At 44.4% G+C, this 19,907-nt stretch overlaps 1 pseudogene; it reads left to right on the top strand.

Annotated features, from left to right (window-relative positions):
* The first annotated feature begins 1,042 nt into the window (after nt 1-1,042).
* On the top strand, nt 1,043-1,280 carry LOC139274287 (U2 spliceosomal RNA; annotated as a pseudogene).
* The last annotated feature ends 18,627 nt before the right edge of the window (nt 1,281-19,907 follow it).

Genomic DNA, 19,907 nt, shown 5'->3' on the forward strand with positions numbered 1-19,907 from the left:
TGTCTCCACCCCTGCCTCAGCTCCTCTGTTGCTGAAACCCTCATCCATGCCTTTGTTACCTCTAGACTTGACTACTCCAATGCACTCCTGGCTGGCCTCCCACATTCTACCCTATGTAAACTTGAGGACATCCAAAACTCGGCAGCCCGTGTCCTAACTCGCACCAAGTCACAATCACCCATCACCCCTGTGCTCGCTGACCTACATTGGCTCCCGGTTAAGCAACGTCTCAATTTCAAAATTCTCATCCTTGTTTACAAATCCTTCCGTAACGCTGTAATCTCTTTCAGCCTCACAACCCCACGAGATGTCTGCGCTCCTCAAATTCTGACCTCTTCAGCATCCCTGATTATAACTGCTCAACCATCCATGGCTGTGCCTTCAGCTGGTTGGGCCCTAAGCTCTGGAACTCCCTCCCTAAACCTCTCTGCCTCTCTACCTCTCTTTTCTCCTTTAAGATGCTCCTTAAAACCTACCTCTTTGATCAAGCTTTTGGTCATCTGCAATAATTTCTTCTTATGTGGCTCGGTGTCAAATGTATCTGTTTTGCCTTACAACACTGCTGTGAAGCACCTTGGGACATTTTACAACGTTAAAGGCTATATAAATCAAAGTTGTTGTTGTTGTTGTTGTTGTTTCCTTCCCTGAAAGGTACTAGTGAACCATTTGAGTTTGTATGGTAATCCAACAGCTTCATGGTCACGTTTACTGATACCAGTCTTTTAATTCTAGATTTTAAAAAACATAATTTATGGTGGTATTTGAACTCACATTTTCTGGATTATTAGTTCAGGCCTCGAGATCACTAGCCCAGTAACATAAATACTATATGTTAACATGTTTCTGGCTCTGCTCTGGCGTGACCTCTACTGACTCTCTCCTTTGCTTTAACAACACATTTATTACATACTATTACATTGTACTTACTGCACAGAAAATGGCCATTAGGCCCAACAGGTCTATGCCAGTGTTTATGCTCCACACGGGTCTCCTTCCACCTTCCTTATCTGGCTACCCCTTAAATGCATCTATACTATTCACTATCGCTTCTCGGCCTTTTGGCTAAGATCATGCGTAACTGACCTGACAGGGGAGTAACCATGACCCCAACGTGGTTCTCCCTGGATCAGGAAGGTGATTCTCCTATGCTTTTTGGAAATAGGAGGTGGGTGGGGTGGTTTGACCCATCCACCTCCACGGAGGTGTGTGGGGGGCCTGACCCATCCACCTCCATGGCACAAACCTGGTATTGCAGTACTTCCAGGAACGGTGCTTGGGCTCTAGGCCTTTTGGCTAAGAGCATTAGCGCAGGGTGATCCTTGATGTGTGCAAGGTGACCTCTGGCGTTTGTGATCTGACAAAGAATTGGAAAGATTGGCTACGGAAAAAAAAATTCATCTCAACTATTCCATGTGCTAGCAGTTTCCACATTCTAACCACCCTCTGAGTAAAGTAAAATTTATAATGGCAGTCATTAATGCAATGTGGACTTGAAGATAAGCATGAGAAAATTTACATATTTGCCTTTAAATGTTCTTAACAATTCAATAAACCATTAAAGCTACGTCTGTATATTAACATCTGTTGAATTGGATTACTCTTCAAGGGAATTATAAGGGCATAGGCCAAAATTTGAAAAGGTTCCATTGCTGCTAATGCACAAAAATTCTGCATGTTAACACACCTCAAAAGAGGAATTCACCCCCAGATAATTGTCAAAACAATAAAACCACAAATATTCGAATACCTAAAGTGAATTTGTGGAAATAATGAAATTAGATGTGGGATTTTAACTAGCAACGTAATATATTTTATCAACTGTAACTCAGTTCTTATTTTTTATAATAAAGTCATAATAAAATAATATTAATCATGGGATAGTGCAGTGCTGTAATAGAAACATAGAAAATAGGTGCAGGAGTAAGCCATTCGGCCCTTCGAGCCTGCACCACCATTCAACAAGATCATGGCTGATCACCCACCCCAGCACCTCCCCCCCACGCCTCTCCACACCCCCCGAGACCCCAGCCGCAAGGAGCACATCCAACTCCCTCCCGAACACATCCAATGAACTGGCATCAACAACTCTCCGCGGCAGGGAACCCCACAGGCCAACAACTCCCCGAGTGAAGAAGTCTCTCCCAATCCCAGCCCCAAACAGCCCACCCCCCATCCCAAGAGCATGCCACCCCCTGGCTCCGGACCCACCCAACACCGGGAACACTCCCCCCGCACCCAACCCGCCCCGTCCCGTCAGAATCCTTCCCAAATTCCGAACACCCCCGGATGTCGAGCCCCCAGCTCCGGCCACCCCAGAGCCACGCCCCCGGCGACGCCAACCACACCACATCCACCAACCGCCATCTGCGCAGTCAACCCGTCCACCCCACTCTGAACACTCCCCGCACCGAGGCACAGAGCCCCCAGGCCCACCTGTAGTGTATATGAACTCGCGCCTCTCCTGGGCCCTGATCACGTCTCTCGTCGCTCCTTCGCCCCGACCTCGCCGCTCCTGCTGTACCTGCCCACGCTCCAATCACCGACCTGGACCTTGGTGACGTCCCTTTTCACTGCCGTCGCTCTCCTGCTCCAGCACGTGCTGCTCCCTGGAGTGGTATGCCGCCACGCTGCTCCTTCCGCTCCCCGGCCTGCTCCGATGGTGCTCACAGGCCGGGGGCTGCGCAGACTGCTGGGCCAGGCCACCACATTGCTTCCCCCACTCCCCAGAAGATGCCAGGGCCCAGGGGCAGCACGGGCCAGCCCACACTGCCATATGTGTGCACACTAGGTCCGTACAGCAGAGTGGTCTCCAGTCGTCTTGGTTAATCCTTGCTACAGGACCAAGACCTAGCTCTGTCAAGCCCGTGTGGTGGTTGGTGCGCAACGGTCACCACACGTTAAAAAAATTCACGCACAGGCATTTTCCACCCTTCAAAATTTAGTTCGGGATCTGGAATTTTAGGCCCTTCATTGAAACACCTGTGAAATTTTTGACATGGAAGCAAGTCATCCTCGGTTCGAGGGACCGCCTATGATGATGATGAGTGTATATGAACACAGACACGTGCATCCATGGAGTGTTGGGACACAAAATGCATACCTCCACCCTCTCTGGGTTCTTGATCTCAGCTGTGCTACTTTGGAGAGGTGGCAAGTGAAAGCCAGGTGCTTCCATCAGGGAGGGGAAAGCAGAGCAAAAATCCTTGTTGGACCTCGTTTATAATACTCCTAACAACCAGTGCAAGAGCGGGTTAGCCAAAGACTGAGCAACATGATTCCCACGCATGCTTCCTCTCAGTTACTGCCAAGATCAGAAAGGAGAAAAAAAATTTTTTTTTTAAAGCATCCTCAAAAGGAAAAAAATTACATTAAAACATTTTAACCTATTATTTTATTAACATTATTGTATTGACAAGTCCATATTGGTGCAATACTTAAGGAAATAAGAATACTTAAACATATTTTGAGCCATTTAATCAACAATACATTCCAAATTGATTAGTTAATCAATCTTGCATATAAATGGGCTGATAATAGTATGTCTGGCAGCTAGTCTTTCAATCCACTTCAAAAGCATTGGACACTTCAACTATAAAAAGTGGTACACCATTATGGGGTTTAAATGTAATACAAAAATGACATGAAACAAGAAGCCAGATGTTTGAAATGCCTTGAGAGAGATCACATTCAAAGTTAAAACACAACGAGGAAATCCAGCTGTAGCTAAGCTTGATTCGTCTTAATCTTTTGAGATGCCGGACCATCTGCTTAACTTTAGTTTGTACCATTTATATGATAAAAAAGGAAGTAAAATAAATTTGAATCCATAGAGAGAAACATTTCAGCATCCTTCCTTCTGCCTCTTCTCATTCACAACTGGCCAAAGCTTGTTAAAAATAGCAATGTTAAGCATTGAATCTAGGCAGGACGTTACTTTTATGGAGCCCAGGTGGTGGGGGCGGGGGAGAGGTTAGCAGTTCTGCCAATTTGGATTTTTCACCCTCTCTTAAATATATCTCGTCGTCCTTCCCAATACAACGCAACTGTGCCCTTTTTGTGCATGGAAAATATTTTATCCCTCCCATACCTTATCTCGCGTAAAAGAGCAAAGAGATCCAGGGATATAGGTGAACAAATCATTAAAAGAAGCATCGCGGTCAGCAAAGCAATTAAACATGCTAACAAAGCACTGGGATTCATTTCTAGGCGTGTAGGACTCAAAAGTAGTGAAGGTATATTAAACTTGTATAGAACTCTGGTCCTATAAGAGCATGGGCCAAAATTAGAAAAAGTTCCATTACTGCTAATGTTTGAAATGCTTTGAAAGTACTGTCTCCATACTATAAAGAGGACATAGAAGCAGTAGAGAAAGTGCAAAAATATTTACAAGGATGGTACCAGAGCTGAGAGATTACAGCTATCAGGAAAGATTGAACAGGTTGGGACTTGTTTTCTTTAGAAAATAGAAGACTTAGAGGAGACCTGATAGAGGTCTTTAAAATGATGAATAGGTTGAACACGGTAGGTGTGGAGAGAATGGCTCCACTTGTGGAAGAATCCAAAACTAGGGGCCATAAATACGAGATAGTTACTAATAAAACCAATAGGGAAATAAGGAGAAATTTCTTGACTCAAAAGAGTGGTTAGAATGTGGAACTCACTAGCATAGAAAGTAATTGAGGCAAATAGCTTAGATTCTTTCAAAAGGAAATTAGACGAGTGCATGAGAGAAAAGGGAATAGAAAGATGTGCTGAAAGGCTGAGATGAGGTTGATGAAATGGGAGGAGACCCATATGGAGTATAAACACCAACACAGATTAGTTGTGCTGAATGGCCTGTTCCTGTGCTTTATATTCTATATTCTATGTAACAAGGGGACATAGGGCCCGAGCTTCGTGGAACCTAAGTTCCACCCAAGTGCCACCCAAAGGACCGCTGAGAGACCTGACTGTACTTTGGGCAGGAGTTTCATTGAAAAGTCCTGGAATGACCGCCCGGCGGCAAAAAAACGACGTACGCCGTGAATCTGGGCAGCAGCAGGCGGGAGCTCCAAATCTCGACGGCCGAGGATTGAGGGAGGGGGGAAATGATAAAAATAAAAAGTTACACGAAAAAAAAACTGGAAAATCTTCAAGGGACCCCATCCACCTAAATTGCTGTAAAAAAAAATGAATAAAAGAAGTTTACTAACCTTTTTCTGCAGCTCTTCATACTTACCGCTGAGGTTAAACCTGCTTCCACGCAACGGTCCTTCCCCCTGCTACCGCGGACTCCCGCCCGGAACAAATTGGCAGCTCGGCGGGCAGGAGGACACTTAGGCGCGTTGCGCGTTGGCAGACGTCAGTGGGCGGTTCCCAGCGGTCTTCCCTCCCCGCCGTCGGGAGGCCTCCATGAAATTGGCACCGAGGAGAGACCACCCAGAAAACTCGACGGCAGCGGGCGGTAATGGGCGGTGAGTCCACCAAGTTTGGGGCCATTGACTCCGAATTACTACTTGATGACCAAAGGTGGAAATTAGAAGAATTGGTTTTCACGATAAGTTATTAGAACATGGAATACTTTACCACAAGCGACTACAGAAGCAGAGACTATGACGTGATTTAAAATAGAACTAGGTAAGTATTTGCAAAGAATCATAGATTCATAAAAACTTACAGCGCAGAAGGAGGCCTTTTGGCCCGTCGTTCCTGTGCTGGCTCTTTGAAAGAGCAGTCATACTTAGTCCCATATCCCCTCTTTTTGTCCATAACCCTGTAAGTTCCTCATCCTCAAGTATCTGTCCCACTCCCTTTCAAAATGGTTTATGGAATCAGCTTCCACCACCTTTTCAGGTCGAGCATTCCGGATCCTGACAACTCTCTGAATGAAAACATTTCGCCTCATCTCCCCCTAGACCTTTTTACAATGATTTTGAATCTATGACCTCTAGTTATTGACCCACTCGCCAAAGGGAATATTTTTTCCCTATTTACTATATCAAAACCTCTCATCTTGAAAACCCTCTATTCGGTCACTGCTTAACTTTCTCTATTGCAAGGAGAACAGTCCTAACTTTTCCAACTTCTCCTCATAACTCAAGTCCCTTATCTCTGGTAATATCCGGGTAAATGTCCTCTGTACTCTTTCTAAGGCTTTTACATCTTTCCTGGAGTGGTGCCCAGAAATGTCCACAATCCTCCAGCTGAGGCCTAACTAGTGATTTAGAAAGTTCTAGCATAATTTCCTTGCTTTTACATTCTATTCTTCTATATATAAACCCAAGTCACCCAAATGCTTTTTTAACCACCTTATCAACTTACCCTGCCCCCTTTAAGGATTTGTGTATTTGAACACCGAGTTCATCTACACTTTTAAAAAATGTGCCATTATTCGTATGCTGTCTTTCCATATTAGTCCTCCTAAAATGCATCACTTCACACTTCTCTGCATTGAACTCCAACTGCCAAGCTTCTGCCCTTTTCACCATCCTGTCTATGTTATCCTGAAGCCTATAACTATCCTCATCATGATCTACTTTGTCAAGTTTTGTATCATCTGCAAACTTTATAATGCTGCTCCCTACACCCGAGTCTAGGTTGTTGAAAAAATTGCAGAGTAATGGACCTGACCCAACAAACCTGACTGAAAAGGAAGAATATGAAAGGATATAGGAATAGGCTAGAGAAATAGATTAGGTATTGCTTCATGTGCGGTAATTGCTGATTCTATGAGATCTGAATAGCAATGCAATGACATCAATATGCACTTTGTTTAGAAAGTGGTAAAATGCACTTTACATAACAACAACCCCTTTGTTAAAAAATGAACTGTCTTCAAACCCTGGCTCTAGACCCAAACCAGAAATATATTTTCTCATTGTAATCAAATATTGTGAATGTCAACCGTAAAGTTGACATATAGGGCCCAAGTTTCCACATGATTTGCGCCTGATTTTTAGGAGCAACTGTTGGAGAACGGACTATCTTAGAAATCGCAATTCTCCACATTTTTTTTTCTGCAGTTCTAGTCAGGTAGAACAGTTCTACTTTGGAACAGAATTTTTTCTTCAAAAGGGGGCGTGTCCGGCCACTGACGCCTGATTTCAAAGTTTCCACAGTGAAAACGTACTCCAAACTAACTTAGAATGGAGCAAGTGAAGATTTTTGTAGAACTGAAAAAACCTGTTCTACACATTAAAAAATCAGGCGCAGGTTACAAATTAGGCGTCCAGAACGAGGTGGGGGGGGAAGGGAACTCATTAAATTCTACAATCAATCCTTATTTATACTTCTACAAATATTATACAAATAAATCCAACCTGAATAAACATTTATAAGCAAAGAAAAGATTAAATAAACCATCTTCCAACCTGTGTGAAAGTGCTTCAGCCATCGTTCGAAGGAAACCGCCGTTTGTTGCCGCGCAGGGGAGGGAGGGGAAGGAGACAGCGGCTTGTTGCCGCGCAGGGGAGGGGGGGGAAGGAGACAGCGGCTTGTTGCCGCGCAGGGGAGGGAGGGGAAGGAGACAGCGGCTTGTTGCCGCGGAGGGGAGGCAGGGGGAGGAAACCGCCGTTTGTTGCCGTGGAGGGGAGGGAGGGGAAGGAGACAGTGAGAAGAGTAGCCTCAGTGCTGATGGCAATGTGATTTTATTAAAAAATTTTCAAAAATTAAACAGCTACAAAGAACTACAAAAATGGCCGAGTGCCAATGTTTTTTTTCACACTGAGCATGCGCGAACGCTCCAATGCGCACACGCAGCGTTGCCGGCAGGAAAAAAACTAATTTAAATAGTACCCGCCCCCTCCCACTTACAAAATCGGCGCGAGTGTAGGCTCCGCCCCCCTGGGCGCCGCGCCAAACAGACAAGGAGCTGCAAAGCGCTCGAGAATAGCGCGTTTTTTTTCTGGCGCCGTTTTAGGCGCGAAAAACGGGCGCCCAGCTCGGAGGGGCACCCGTTTTTTATCCTGTGGAAACTTGGGTCCTTAAAGTCTACTTAGCAACAACATAGACGATTATGGAACCTTTCCAAAATATATACATAAAATATAGCAGATGTGCCTTACTATCAATTAAATTTGTTCAAATTCACATTATAAGCAAGGAACAATTATTGGCACCAAGAACACTTTGGTGACTTCCGCAAGTACAATTATAATTGTAGTAAGCGCAACTACAGTAATTAAAACTCTAGTTAAACTGATGTAGAATTATGACTATTTAATTAAAACTTCATTTATGATGACTTCACATAATGATAATTTAAAATATTGAGTGAATCTGCAAAATGTAAAGATATCGCACCGTGTGCTTTTGGAGATTAGGTCATGAATGCAACATGTTTATACTAGTAGTTTTAAGAATGCATCAATATGATCAATACATTTTGCAATGGCTGCCTCTTCGGGGACACTGCCAATTTGCTATGAATCTGCTGCATTCAATAAGAAATAAGACATGTCAAAAATGACATCCTTTTTGCCAATTCACAGATACCCTGCGATTAGAGTGCCAGTAAATGGAGCTCTTTGCGTGCATGTAAGCACATTTGCACAGAGCTCTACTTTACCTGACCAAAGAGCAATGTGATAACTGGTAGAACATAAGAACATAAGAAATAGGAGCAGGAGTAGGCCAATTGACCCCTCGAGCCTGCTCCGCCATTTGTGTAGTTCGGGAGGAGGAGCAGCAGTGGCAGTCGGGAGATCGAGGCCGAAGGTAAAACAAAGAAGTAAAAAGAAATTGAAGCGTGCTGTCACAGCCAAGCTTTTTTCTTTATCTTTTTCTTTTCTTATCAGTAAGAAACCTTTGGCATTATGGTCAAATTAAGTTAATTTAAGAGTCAAGTCATGGCAGGAGAGCCCAGACCCATGTCATGCTCCTCCTGTGCTATGTGGGAAATCAGGGACGCTTCCAGTGTCCCTGACTACTTTGTGTGCAGGAAGTGTATCCAGCTGCAGCTCCTGACACACTGCATTGCGGCACTGGAGCTGCGCATGGATTCACTCTGGAGCATCCGCGAAGCTGAGGATGTCGTGAATAGCACGTTCAGTGAGTTAGTCACATCGCAGGTAAAGGTTACAAAGGCAGATAGGGAATGGGTGACCATCAGGCGGAATAGTGGAAGGAAGGTAGTGCAGGGATCCCCTGCGGTCATCTCCTCCAAAACAGATATACCGTTTTGGGTAATGTTGGGGGAGGTGGCCCATCAGGGGAAGGCAGTAGCAGCCAAGTTCATGGCACCATGGGTGGCTCTGCTGCACAGGAAGGCAGGAAAAAGAGTGGAAGAGGAAAAGGCCTGGACCGTAGATACCAGCTTGCGTCCTTCTTGTCAACTGTCCAAACACGCTGATCTTCCCTCTTCAAAGTGGCTCTTCTTTATACAAAATCCAACTTGCAATATCTTGAAACAGAATTCCTGTTGCCCTCATGTGAACACGATGGCAGTATTAAATGTGTGAATGTCTCTAGCAGAAACACTCGGTGCTAATTGTCCCTCACTTAGGGTCATTGTCCATGATTAACTTGACCATAGCCTGTCTGCATGATAAGGTCTTTCTGACAATACAACCTTCCCAAGGTGATTGCATATGTAGATGTTGGTTTCTAGTAGCATTCATATTCAAATGGTTCATGGATCTGGCCCATTGTCTGGGCCGACACTGATACCAGCCTTTTAACAATGCAATCCCTTAAAGTCAACAAATATGTGAATGATCTTGTATCTTTTCCAAACAGAAAACATTTATATAGCAATCTGTGCCATTGTGGATTGTCCAGTCTCTTGAGAGTTTGTGGTTTTCAGCTGCAATGTCTGAATTAACCCCTTACTGCCCAGTTCCTTTTGCGGACTGTAATGCAGTTCTGAGTTTTTATATTTCATAGTCCAATTTTTAGCATTTGGGGGGCGGGGTGAATGGATCCTATACAAGCGACGATGAAGGAATGGCGATATATTCAGGATGGTGTGTGACTTGGAGGTGAGTTTGGAGGTGGTGGTGTGCCTATGCGCCTGCAGCCCTTGACAATCCAGGTGATGGAGGACGTGGGTTTTGGAGGTACTGATGAAGAAGCCTTGTCGAGTTGCTGCAGTGCATCTTGTCGATTCTACACACTGCAGCACTTTGCACCAGTGGTGGAGGATGTGAATGTTTAAGGTGGTGTATAGGTGCCAATCAAGCCAGCTGCTTTGTCTTGGATGGTTTCAAGCTGCTTGAGTGTTGTTGGGACTGCACTCATCCAGGCAAGTGGAAAGTATTTCATCACACTCCTGACTTGTGCCTTGTAGATTGTGGAAAGGCTTTGGGGAGCCTGGAGGCAAGTCACTTGCCACAGCTTTTGATCTGCTCTTGTAGCCACAGTATTTATGTGGCTGGTCCAGTTAAGTTTCTGGTCAATGGTGACCCCCAGGATATTGCTGTTGGGGGATTCGACAATGGTAATGCTATTGAATGGCAAATGGAGGTGGTTTGCCTCTCTCTTGTTAGAGATGGTCATTGCCTGGCACGAATGTGGTGTGAATGTTACTCCCCACTTATCAAGTCTGAAAGTTGTCCAGGTCTTGCTGCATGTGGACACAAACTGCTTCATTATCTGAGGAGTTGAGAATTGAACTGAACACTGTGCAATCATCAGTGATAAGCCCCGCTTCTGAACTTATGATGGAGGGAAGGTCTTTGATGAAGCAGCTGAAGATGGTTGGGCCTAGTACACTGCCCCGAGGAACTCCTGCAGTGATCATAGAATCATAGAAATTTACAGCATGGTGGAAGCCACTTCAGCCCATCGTGTCCGTGCCAGCTGACAAAGAGCTATCCAGCCTAATCCCATTTTCCAGTTCTGGGTCCGTAGCCCTGTAGTTTACGGCACTTCAAGTGCACATTCAAGTACTTTTTAAATGTTGTGAGGGTTTCTGCCTCTACCAACCTTTCAGGCAGTTAGTTTCAGACCCCCACCAACTTCTGGGTGAAAAGATTTCCCCTCAAATCCCCTCTAAACCTACCCCCAATTACTTTAAATCTATGTTCCCTGTTTGTTGACCAATCTGGTAAATGAAATAGGTCCTTCTTATCCACTCTACCTAGGCCTCTCATAATTGCATACTCCTCAATAAGGTCCTTCCTCAGCTTGATTCAATCAAGCAGAGTCAGCGTGGTTTTATGAAAGGAAAATCATGTTTGACAAATTTTTCGGAGTTCTTTGAGGATGTAACGAGCAGGGTGGATAAGGGGGAACCAGTGGATGTGGTGTATTTAGATTTCCAGAAGGCATTCGATAAGGTGCCACATAAAAGGTTACTGCACAAGATAAAAGCTCACCGAGTTGGGGGTAATATATTAGCATGGATAGAGGATTGGCTAACTAACAGAAAACAGAGAGTCGGGATAAATGGGTAATTTTCCAGTTGGCAAACAGTGACTAGTGGGGTGCCCAAGGGATCGGTGCTGGGTCCTCAACTATTTACAATCTATATTAATGACTTGGATGAAGGGACAAAGTATAATGTACTGGTGCAAGGGTCAAGGATGTCTTGGAGCGGGTGCAGGACATTCTGAAAAAGGAGGGTGCACAGCCAGTTGTCGTTGTACACATAGGTACCAACGATATAGGTAAAAAAAACGGGATGAGGTCCTGCGAGACGAATTTAGGGAGCTAGGAGCTAAATTAAAAAGTAGGACCTGAAAAGTAGTAATCTCAGGATTGCTACCAGTGCCACGTTCTAGTCAGAGTAGGAATCGCAGGATAGCTCAGATGAATTTGTGGCTTGAGGAGTGGTGCAGAAGGGAGCGATTCAAATTCCTGGGACATTGGAACCGGTTCTGGGGGAGGTGGGACCAGTACAAACCGGACGGTCTGCACCTGGGCAGGACCGGAACCAATGTCCTAGGGGGAGTGTTTGCTCGTGCTGTTGGGGAGGAATTAAACTAATATGGCAGGGGGATGGGAACCTATGCAGGGAGGCAGAGGGAAACAAAAGGGAGACAAAGGCAAAAGATAGAAAGGAGAATAGTAAAAATGGAGGGCAGAAAATCCCAAGGCAAAAAACAAAAAGGGCCACATTACAGCAAAATTCTAAAGGGACAAGGTGTGTTAAAAAGACAAGCCTGAAGGCTCTGTGTCTTAATGCAAGGAGTATCCGTAATAAGGTGGATGAATTAACTGTGCAAATAGATGTTAACAGATATGATGTGATTGGGATTACAGAGACGTGGCTCCAGGATGATCAGGGCTGGGAACTCAACATCCAAGGGTATTCAACATTCAGGAAGGATAGAATAAAAGGAAAAGGAGGTGGGGTAGCATTGTTGGTTAAAGAGGAGGTTAATGCAATAGTTAGGAAGGACATTAGCTTGGATGATGTGGAGTCTATATGAGTAGAGCTGCAGAACACCAAAGGGCAAAAGACGTTAGTGGGAGTTGTGTACAGACCTCCAAACAGTAGTAGTGATGTTGGGGCGGGCATCAAACAGGAAATTAGGGGTGCATGCAATAAAGGTGCAGCAGTTATCAAAGATGACTTTAATATGCATATAGATTGGGCTAGCCAAACTGGAAGCAATACGGTGGAGAAGGATTTCCTGGAGTGCATAAGGGATTGTTTTCTCGACCAATATGTCGAGGAACCAACTAGGGGAGAGGCCATCTTAGACTGGGTGTTGTGTAATGAGAGAGGATCAATTAGCAATCTCGTTGTGCGAGGCCCTTTGGGGAAGAGTGACCATAATATGGTGGAATTCTACATTAGGATGGAGAATGAAACTGTTAATTCAGAGACCATGGTCCAGGACTTAAAGAAGGGTAACTTTGAAGGTATGAGGCATGAATTGGCTAGGACAGATTGGCGAATGATACTTAAGGGGTTGACAGTGGATGGGCAATGGCAGACATTTAGAGACCGCATGGATGAACTATAACAATTGTACATCCCTGTATGGTGTAAAAATAAAAAAGGGAAGGTGGCTCAACCGTGGCTATCAAGGGAAATCAGGGATAGTATTAAAGCCAAGGAAGTGGTGGCATACAAATTGGGCAGAAATAGCAGCAAACCCGGGGACTGGGAGAAATTTAGAACTCAGCAGAGGAGGACAAAGGAATTGAATAGGGCAGGGAAAATAGAGTACAAGAGGAAGCTTGCAGGGAACATTAAGACAGAATGCAAAAGCTTCTATAGATATGTAAAGAGTAAAAGGTTAGTAAAGACAAACATAGGTCCCCTGCAGTCAGAATCAGGGGAAGTCATAACGGGGAACAAAGAAATGGCAGACCAATTGAACAAGTACTTTGGTTCGGTATTCACTAAGGAGGACACAAACAACCTTCCGGATATAAAAGGGGTCAGTGGATCTAGTAAGAAGGAGGAACTGAGGGAAATCCTTATTAGTCGGGAAATTGTGATGGGGAAATTGATGGGATTGAAGGCCGATAAATCCCCAGGGCCTGATGGACTGCATCCCAGAGTACTTAAGGAGGTGGCCTTGGAAATAGCGGATGCATTGACAGTCATTTTCCAACATTCCATAGACTCTGGATCAGTTCCTATGGAGTGGAGGGTAGCCAATGTAACCCCACTTTTTAAAAAAGGAGGGAGAGAGAAAACAGGGAATTATAGACAGGTCAGCCTGTGGGTAAAATGATGGAATCAATTATTAAGGATGTCATAGCAGCACATTTGGAAAGAGGTGACATGATAGATCCAAGTCAGCATGGATTTGTGAAAGGGAAAACATGCTTGACAAATCTTCTGGAATTTTTTGAGGATGTTTCCAGTAGAGTGGACAAGGGAGAACCAGTTGATGTGGTGTATTTGGACTTTCAGAAGGCTTTCGACAAGGTCCCAGAGATTAATGTGCAAAGTTAAAGCACATGGGATTGGGGGTAGTGTGCTGATGTGATTGAGAACTGGTTGGCAGACAGGAAGCAAAGAATAGGAGTAAATGGGTACTTTTCAGAATGGCAGGCCGTGACTAATGGGGCACCTCAAGGTTCTGTGCTGGGGCCCCAGCTGTTTACATTGTACATTAATGATTTAGACAAGGGGATTAAATGTAATATCTCCAAATTTGCAGCTGACACTAAGTTGGGTGGCAGTGTGAGCTGCGAGGAGGATGCTATGAGGCTGCAGAGTGACTTGAATAGGTTAGGTGAGTGGGAAAATGCATGTCAGATGAAGTATAATGTGGATAAATGTGAGGTTATCCACTTTGGTGGTAAAAACAGAGAGACAGACTATTATCTGAATGGTGACAGATTAGGAAAAGGGGAGGTGCAACGAGACCTGGTTGTCATGGTACATCAGTCATTGAAGGTTGGCATGCAGGTACAGCAGGCGGTGAAGAAAGCAAATGGCATGTTGGCCTTCATAACGAGGGGATTTGAGTACAGTGGCAGGGAGGTGTTACTACAGTTGTACAGGGCCTTGGTGAGGCCACACCTAGAGTATTGTGTACAGTTTTGGTCTCCTAACATGAGGAAGGACATTCTTGCTATTGAGGGAGTGCAGCGAAGGTTCACCAGACTGATTCCCGGGATGGCGATACTGCCGTATCAAGAAAGACTGGATCAACTGGGCTTGTATTCACTGGAGTTCAGAAGAATGAGAGGGGACCTCATAGAAACATTTAAAATTCTGATGGGTTTAGACAGGTTAGATGCAGGAAGAATGTTCCCAATGTTGGGGAAGTCCAGAACCAGGGGTCACAGTCTAAGGATAAGGGGTAAGCCATTTAGGACCGAGATGAGGAGAAACTTCTTCACCCAGAGAGTGGTGAACCTGTGGAATTCTCTACCACAGAAAGTTGTTGAGGCCAATTCACTAAATATATTTAAAAAGGAATTAGATAGTGTCCTTACTACTAGGGGGATCAAGGGGTATGGCGAGAAAGCAGGAATGGGGTACTGAAGTTGCATGTTCAGCCATGAATTCATTGAATGGCGGTGCAGGCTCGAAGGGCCGAATGGCCTACTCCTGCACCTATTTTCTATGTTTCTATGTTTCTATGTAGCCAAGTTTGCTGATGATACAAAGATGGGTGGGAAAGCAAATTGTGAGGAAGATACAAAAAATCTGCAAAGGGATATAGACAGGCTAAGTGAGTGGGCAAAAATTTTGCAGATGGAGTATAATGTGGGAACTTGTGAGGTTATCCACTTTGGAAGAAATAATAGAAAAGCAAATTATAATTTAAATGGAGAAAAATTGCAAAGTGCTGCAGTACAGAGAGACTTGGAGGTCCTTGTGCCTGAAACACAAAAAGTTAGTATGCAGGTACAGCAATAATTAGGAAGGCAAATGGAATGTTGGTCTTTATTGCAAGGGGGGATAGAGTGTAAAAGCAGAGAAGTCCTGCTACAATTGTACAGGGCATTGGTGAGGCCACACCTAGAGTACTGCATACAGTTTTGGTCTCCGTATTTACGGAAGAATATACTTGAATTGGAGGCAGTTCAGAGAAGGTTCACTTGGTTGATTCCAGAGATGATGGGGTTGACTTATGAGGATAGGTTGAGTAGGTTAGGCCTCTACTCATTGGAGTTCAGAAGAATGAGCCGTGATCTTATAGAAACATAGGGCTAGACTTTCGGCTTCATTGTCGGCGATTTTCTCGCCGTTATAGCTGGTTTTCCGCCCGGCGAGAGTTTCCACATAAGTTTTTGCCTTGATATCGCCCACTTCTGAAGCCACCCGCCAGGACCAAACCTCCCACGTGCAACGCCAAGAACAACCACCAGGGCGTAAGTTTGGCCTCGACCACCGACGACCAGGTTGCCAAGAGACACGCCCTGTAAAAGCTGCTTTTACAGGCCGGTAAGGGGGTCCCTGCAAAGTAAGGTAAGTTAAAGGTTCTTTAATTTTTATTTTTTTATTTAACATGGTGATTAGGTTTAAAACTGTCTTTGGAATGCTTTGTACGTTGTTTTTTTTTAATGAAAATTTTTTTTTTTTTTACTTTTCCCCCCTTCCTAGACCCAACCGCAGCCTCGGACTAAATTTTAGTACTTACCATTCATTCCAGTAACGACCATGATGCTAACTTTCAACTTACCCGCCGAGAAAACCGTCGACAATGAGTGTGCAACACCCATTTTCATGCCGGGTGATTTGTTTTACTTACTTTAAACTTTAAAATGGAAATTCTCGCTGGTTTTTTTCGCCGAACATTAGCGGTGCTTCTCAGCGGGCAATCGGGCATTGAGGGCCTTTAGGGAAAGTCTAGCCTATAAGATAATGAGGGGGCCCGACAGGATGGATGCAGAGAGGATATTTCCACTCATAGGGGAAACTAAAACTAGGGGACATAGTCTTAGAATAAGGGGCCGCCCATTTAAAACTGAGATGAGGAGAAATTTCTCCTTTCAGAAGGTTGTAAATCTATGGAATTCTCTGCCCCAGAGAGCTGTGGAGGCTGGGTCATTGAATATATTTAAGGAGGAGATAGATAGATTTTTGAACGATAAGGGAGTAAGGGGTTATTGGGAACGGGCAGGGAAGTGGAATTGAGGCCAAGATCAGATCAGCCATGATCTTACTGAATGGCGGAGCAGGCTCGAGGGGTCAAATGGCCTTCTCCTGCTCCTATTTTTTATGTTCTTATGTTCTTTTGTTCTCAGCCTCCTCTGTTCCAAAGAAAACAAATCCAGCCTATCCAATCTTTCCTCATAGTTAAAATTCTCCAGTCCAGGAAACATCCTCGAAAATCTCCTCTGTACCCTCTCTGGTGCAATCACATTCTTCCTGTAATGTAGTGACCAGAACTGCCACAGTACTCTAGCTGTGGCCTAACAAGTGTTTTATACAGTTTAAGCATAACCTTCCTGCTCTTATATTCTATGCCTCGGATAATAAAGGCAAGTATTCCATATGCCTTCTTAACCACCTTATCTGCCTGGCCTGCTACCTTCAGGGATCTGTGGACATGCACTCTAAAGTCCCTTTGTTCCTCTACATTTCTCAGTGTCCTAATATTTAATGTGTATTCCCTTGCTTTGTTAACCCTCCCCAAATTCATTATCTCACACTTCTCCGGATTGAATTCCATTTGCCACTGTTCTGCCCACCTCATCAGTTGATTGATATCTTCCTGCAATCCGCAACTTTCTTCATCGTTATCAACCACACGGCCTATTTTTGTATCATCTGCAAACCCCAGTGGAAACATCCTTCCAGTCACAAAAACACCCATGAACCATTACCCTTTGCTTCCTGCCTCTGAGCCAATTTTGGATCCAACTTGCCACTTTGCCCTGGATCCCATGGGCTTTTACTTTCGTGACCAGTCTGCCATGTGGGACCTTATCAAGAGCCTTGCTAAAATCTATATAGTACATCAAATGCATTACACTCATCGACCCTTCTTGTTACCTCCTCAAAAAACTCAATCAAATTAGTCAGACACGACCTTCCCTTAACAAATTCATGCTGACTGTCCTTGATTAATCCATGTCTTTCCAAATGAAGATTGATCCTGTCACTCAGAATTTTTTCCAATAATTTTCCCACCACCGAGGTTAGGCTGACTGCACTGTAATTACTCGGTCTATCCCTTTCTCCCTTTTTAAAGAAAGGTACAACATTAGCAGTCCTCCAGTACCGCACCTGTCGTCAGAGAGGATTGGAAAATGATGGTCATAGCCTCTGCTATTTCCTCTATTTCTTAACAACCTGGGATACATTTCATCTGGGGCTGGGGATTTATCAAAGCTGTTAAACAACTTAATACTTTCTCTCTCACAATGTTTATTTCATCTAATATTTCATACTCCTCCTCCCTGATTGCAATGTCTGCATCGCCCCTCTCTTTTGTGAAAACAGACGCAAAGTATTCATTGAGAACCATACCCACACTGTCCGCCTCCACATACAGACTAACTTCATAGTCTCTAATAGGTCCTACTCTTTCTTTAGTTATCCTCTTGCTCTTAATATATTTATAAACATATTTGGGTTTTCCTTGATTTTACTTGCCATAACATTTTCATGCTCTCTCTTTGCTTTCCTAACTTCCTTTTTAATTTCACCCCGGCACTTTCTATACTCCTCTAGAGTTTCTGCAGTATTGAACCCTTGGTATCTGTCATAAGCCTCTCTTTTTTTCTTTATCCTACCCTGTATGTCCCTTGACATCCAGGTGTCTCTAGATTTGTTAGTCCCACCCTATTTCTTTCAGGGAACATACTTGTTCTGAACCCTCAGAATCTCCTCCTTGAATGTCTCCCACTGCTCTGACACTGATTTACCTTCAAGTAGCTGTTTCCAGTCCACTTTGGCTAAATCCCATCTCAGTTTAGCAAAATTGGCTTTTCCCCAATTGAGAACTTTTATTCCTGGTCTATCTTTGTCCTTTTCTATAACTACCCTAAATCTAACTGAATTATGATCACTAGCACCAAAATGCTCTCCCATTGATACTCCTTCCACCTGCCCAGCTTCATTCCCTAAAACTTAGTCCAGAACCGCCCCTCCTTTGTTGGGCTTGCCACATACTGCCTAAAAAAGCTTTCCTGAATGCATTTTAGGAATTCCGCACCCTCTATACCTTTCACACTAATTTTATCCCAGTTAAAATTAGGGTAGCTGAAATCCCCAACTATTATTGCCCTATAATTTTTGCACTTCTCAGAAATTTGCCTATTTATTTGCTCTTCTATCTCTCGCTGACAGTTTGGGGGTCTATAGTACATTCCTAGCAGTGTGATCGCCCATTTTTTTGTTCTTCAATTCAACCCAGATGGCCTCATTTGATGATCCATCTAACATATCATCCCTCCTCATAGCTGTGATTGTTTTTTAAATCAATACTCTGACTTCCTTCCTTGTTTACCCCTTCTCTATCCCGTTTGAAACCAGGAATGTTGAGATGCCATAGCTGCCCTTCTTTCAGCCATGCCTCAGTAATAGCTATAATATCATACTCCCAAGTGTTTATCTGTGCTCTCAGCTCATCTGCCTTTTTCCCTATACTCCTTGCATTGTAGTGTATATCACTGCCAAACTACTTGTTGTCTATTTTCAAGCCCTTGTTTCCTCTGTCTTCCAAATTCACTTTCTACTTTTCTGCTTTCCAATTCCAGCTTTGCTTCTCTCCCTTCTGAATCTATTTTCAAGTTCCCATCCCCCTGCCATGCTAGTTTAAACTCTCCCCAACAACACACACAAACCTCCTGCAAGAATACTGCTCCCGGCTTTGTTGAGGTGCAACCCGTCCGGCTTGTACAGGTCCCACCTCCCCCAGAAATGGTCCCAATGTCTCAGGAATCTAAAGCCCTCCCTCCTGCACCATCTCTCCAGCCACACATTCATCTGTTCTATCCTCTTATATCTGTACTCACTAGCACGTGCCACCAGGAGTAATCTGGAGATTACTACCTTTGAGGTCCTGTTTTTTAACCTCTCTCCTAGCTCCCTAAAATCTGCATGCAGGACCTCATCCCTCTTTCTACCTATGGCATTGGTACCGATATGGACCACAACCTCTGGTTGTTCACCCTCTCCCCCCCCGAATGTCCTGCAGCTGCTTGATGACACACTTGACCCTGGCACCAGGGTGGCAAAATACAATCCTGGAGTCACGCCTGCGGCCACAGAAATGCCTATCTGCTCCCCTAACTATCGAATCCCCTACCATTATTGCTCTTCCACTCTTCTTCCTCCCCCCAGAGGGACAATCGTCCCATCAGTACTCAGAACAGAACACTGGTTGGAGAGCAAGATGCACTCAGGGGACTCCTGTACTACTTGCCTGGTCCTCCTCTTCTGTCTGGCGGTCACCCATTCCCTCTCTGCCTGCACACTCTTAAGCTGCAGAATGCCCACCTTTAGAAAAGTAATATCGACGAAGTTCTCAGCTTTGCAGATGCACCGCAGTGACTCCATCTGCCGTTCAAGCTCCGAAACCCGGAGCTCGAGTTGCTGTAGCTGGTGACACTTCCTGCAC

Source organism: Pristiophorus japonicus, chromosome 9 (assembly GCF_044704955.1).
Source record: "Pristiophorus japonicus isolate sPriJap1 chromosome 9, sPriJap1.hap1, whole genome shotgun sequence".
NCBI classification, from domain to species: domain Eukaryota; kingdom Metazoa; phylum Chordata; class Chondrichthyes; family Pristiophoridae; genus Pristiophorus; species Pristiophorus japonicus.